A 3,817-nucleotide genomic window follows, 5' to 3' on the forward strand; every position below is an offset into this window, starting at 1 on the left:
CTGATGTATATTGGATATCTAAAAGTTGGCTGAAGCTCAGACCTCTACAGCAGCGAAAAGAGAAAATCTCTGAGATGTGGAATCCCAAACTAGAAAGAAGTTGTTTGACACAGACAAGCAAACCCCATTTTAAGAAGACCCAGTTGGCAAGAATCCAAGCTTTTAACAAGTTTTTAAAATGCAGGGATGATTTCCTCACTTTCTATCAAAGATGATGCTTTCATTAAAGGAACTTCCTTGAAGGATTTAAGTGTTGGTTTATAGACGGGCAGCCACTAAGAGGTAGAAAAATGTGAACCTAAGAATTGGGCTCACAGCCAATCAAAGGCAAATCACGAATCAAGACAACCTTTAGAAGCTAAACCTCCAGGACTGCAGAAATGGGATTTGTTTTACACACAGACATACACACTTGAAATGGCAAACCAGGAGCCCATTCATCGGGTAGTGTCAAGCACTCCTATGATGTGGATCTGGGACTGCATTCCAGGCTTGCAGTCTCTGAACAAATGTACAGGGACAACAAGTCAACAATGGAATGTTCATGGAACGTGGAGGAGACAGACATGCTAGGAGAAAAGGGTGTGTGTCAAGAAGCAGAAGAGAATAAAGCTAGCCAGGTAGGGTGCAGCCCACTGAACAGATTTTTCAAAGCCAAGATTTTTTACCTTCAAGAGTGCTATACTCAGAGAGGAGAGTTAGGAAGATAAATCTAGTAAGAGCTTCTGTAGACAGCAAGAAACAAAGACAGCACCCAGGAGGCTGATAGCCAGAACAGAGAGTGGGGAATATACCGGTCAAGACTCAGATTTTACTACCAGTCCTCTTATCACTGGAACACTGGTAGTTGTAAACTATTTCTTAAGAATCTTCTCTTCGATTCTGGTTCCAGGGGCCGCCCGGGGCGTCTATGCCTCCCGGAAATCCGGGTGCGGCGCACTGACTCGGGGCAGCATGCGGCTTTATGCAGCCGCGGCTTCAATGCTGGCCGGAGTGGGCAGCAGCCAGTGTTCCACCAAGGGACTGGTGTACGCCAGCGGCTTCCAGAATGTGAAGGGGCCCCCCACCAGCTGTTCTTGCTGGTGTGCGAGACGCAGCACTACTCCACCGTGCTGGACGCCATGATCGCCAGGGCTAGCCTGCTCTGTGCCGAGATGCAGCAGCCGCACCTGGCCAAGGTGCTGTTGTATGAGTTGTTGCTTGGCAAGGGTTTCCACAGGGGTGGCAGCTGGTATAAGTCCCTGCTGCAGAGGCACCAAGCTCTGCTCAAGGCCAAGCTGGCAAGGCTGAAGGTCCGGCGGGGCATGAACAAGAATGAGGACCTGGTGGCCGCCAGGGTGGGGGTTGGGGTCCCAGCTTGGAGCAGCCTCGCAAGTGCCATGGTTTGTGCGTGTGAACACCCTCAGGACCCACACTGATGATGCAGTGGACTATTTCAAAAGACAAGGCTTCTTCTGCCAGGGTCGGGCCTCCGACCTCAACAATTTTAGAGCTCTGCAGGGAAAATGCTTCCTCCTGGACGCCCTATTGCCTGAATTGCTGGTGTTCCCTGCACACACAGACCTGCACCAGCACCCGCTGTACCAGATTGGCCACTTCATCCTCCAGGAAAAGGCCAGCTGCCTCCCAGCCATGCTTCTGGCTCCGCCACCGGGGTCCCACGTCATTAACACCTGTGCTGCCCCAGCAATAAGACCAGTCACTTGGCAGCTCTTACGAAGAACCTAGGGAAGATCTTTGCCTTCAACCATGATGCCAAGCAGCTGGCATCCATGGGCACGCTGCTGGCCCCCTCCGACGTGTCCTGCTGCAAGCTAGCTGAGAAAGACTTCCTGACGATTTCATCCTCTGACAAGCGCTACTGGCAGGTCGAGTACATTCTGCTGGACCCCTCCTACAGTGGCTCCGGCATGGTGACCCGACAGCTGGAGCAGCTTGGGAAGGGCCCCCCCCAACAAGGAGCGCCAGTAGGCACTGGCGGAGTTCCAGCTGTGCACCCTGTGCCACGCGCTTGCCTTCCCTGCCCTGCAGCGCCTTGTCTACTCCACATGTGCACTGTGCCAGGAGGAAAATGAGGACATGGTGCAAGCTGCCCTGGGGCAGAGCGCAGGCGCCTTCAGGCTGGCCCCTCTGCACTGCCCACCTGGCCCCAGCGGAGCCTCAGTACATTCCCAGAGGCCCAACACCGCCTCCACATCTGCCCCAAGAGCACGCTCACCGGGGGCTTCTTCGTTGCTGTGTTCCAACAGGTGAAAGTCCCTAGCTCAGCCCCTGAGGCCAGTGCGTCAGCCCCTGAACTGCACAGCCCAGGTGCCAAGAGGAAGAGGTGGCGGCGGAAGGCAGCAGGCGACCCATGCACTGCACCTGCCCCGTAGCAGCTGCTGCAGGCCAGCCCTGGACCAAGTTCTCGCCAGGCCTCTGTGCTGTTCATCTCCAGTGGTCATCTTTGGGCCGCCCCCACAAAGAAAAGGCAGGGCGGACTCTAAGATAGATTACAGTTTTTTATTCTTCATGACAATAAGCAAGGAGAAAAATCTCACCTTCATACTAAAAATTCCAACTAGACCAACAGGAATGCAGTCTGTTGGCCCACGGGGTCCCTGGCCCACATGCGCCGTACTCTCACAGTCTCCTGGCGCTGGGGTAACAGGCTGGCGGCACACTGTCAGCATGAACAGGCTTCTCAGGGTACCCTACGCGTGGGCACTTGGTCCTGGAGGCAACCCCATGCGCACAGGGGTGGGGGTGGGGGTTCGCCTGCTACAGAAGGACAGTCTGTCACTGGGGAGGGGAAGAGGGGAACATCTACGCCACCATCCCTAGAGTACAACTAGAGTACAACGCATCCTCTCACACAGGCAGGCCTAACCCAACTACAGCGAATCCCTACTCAAACCATTTATCCTTAACCACCTCCGTGAATCAAGCTTGAAGGAATTTAAAAGGCAATTTAGCTTAAGTACAAAAATTAATTTTCATTTTGTTAAAGAAAAATCGTCTCTTCTTGGATCTCTTTTCAACTCTCTCTGCAGCTTCTGAAAACCCAAATTCCAAGGATACAGAGTCAAATGAATTGAAATCAAGGTTGTTGGACACATAATTGTATCTTAATAGCAGCGAACAGTTTTATTGAACAAACCTGTGGGTCTTTAAGCCTCCAAGAACAGGGCCATTTCCAATATGGACCTAAGGGAACCATGTTCCTATGACATACCAGATCAATTCCCCACATTTCTTCAAGGGCTATCTTTAGAAGCTGTAATTTATCTCCTGGAAATTCAATGATATCTTATTTTAATGACATAGCTGATATCTTTTTAAATAGCTGAAGTCAAGTCTGCTAGAGTAAGAGATGCTCACTCAACCTGGGCAATGACTGTTTGGATTAAAACAAACAAGAAAGACTTTCAAAAGATGTGCTGAGATTAGGTAAATGTAACTGTTGTCTTACTACTTTTTAAAAACTTTTTTTAAATTTTCCACATTTACTTAAAAAGCAGAGAAACATACATCTTCGATCTACTGGTCCCATTTCCAAATGGCCTCAATTGCTAGGGCAAGGTTGGACCAAGCTAGGAGCAAGAATCCAGTTCAGGTCTCTCATATAGGTGTCAGGATCCTAAGCACTGAAGCCTTCACCTGCCACCTTCCAAGACATGCATTAAAAGAAAGCTGGATCAGAAGCTGAGCTAGGACTCACTCTAGGCACTGTATCATTAAATGCAGGTGTTCCAGGCAGTGGCCTAACCCCTGAGCCTAAGGCTCACCTCTTTCTTAATATTTTTTAATCTCTGTTATCTATTGTGTTGTACAGTGA

The 3,817-nt window shown here is 50.4% G+C and overlaps 1 pseudogene; it reads left to right on the forward strand.

Moving 5' to 3' along the window:
• The first annotated feature begins 954 nt into the window (after window positions 1-954).
• LOC101521816 (28S rRNA (cytosine-C(5))-methyltransferase-like) lies at window positions 955-2,375 on the forward strand (annotated as a pseudogene).
• Window positions 2,376-3,817: the final 1,442 nt, after the last annotated feature.

The sequence above is a fragment of the Ochotona princeps genome, chromosome 17 (genome assembly GCF_030435755.1).
Source record: "Ochotona princeps isolate mOchPri1 chromosome 17, mOchPri1.hap1, whole genome shotgun sequence".
In the NCBI taxonomy this organism is placed as follows: Eukaryota; Metazoa; Chordata; class Mammalia; order Lagomorpha; family Ochotonidae; genus Ochotona; species Ochotona princeps.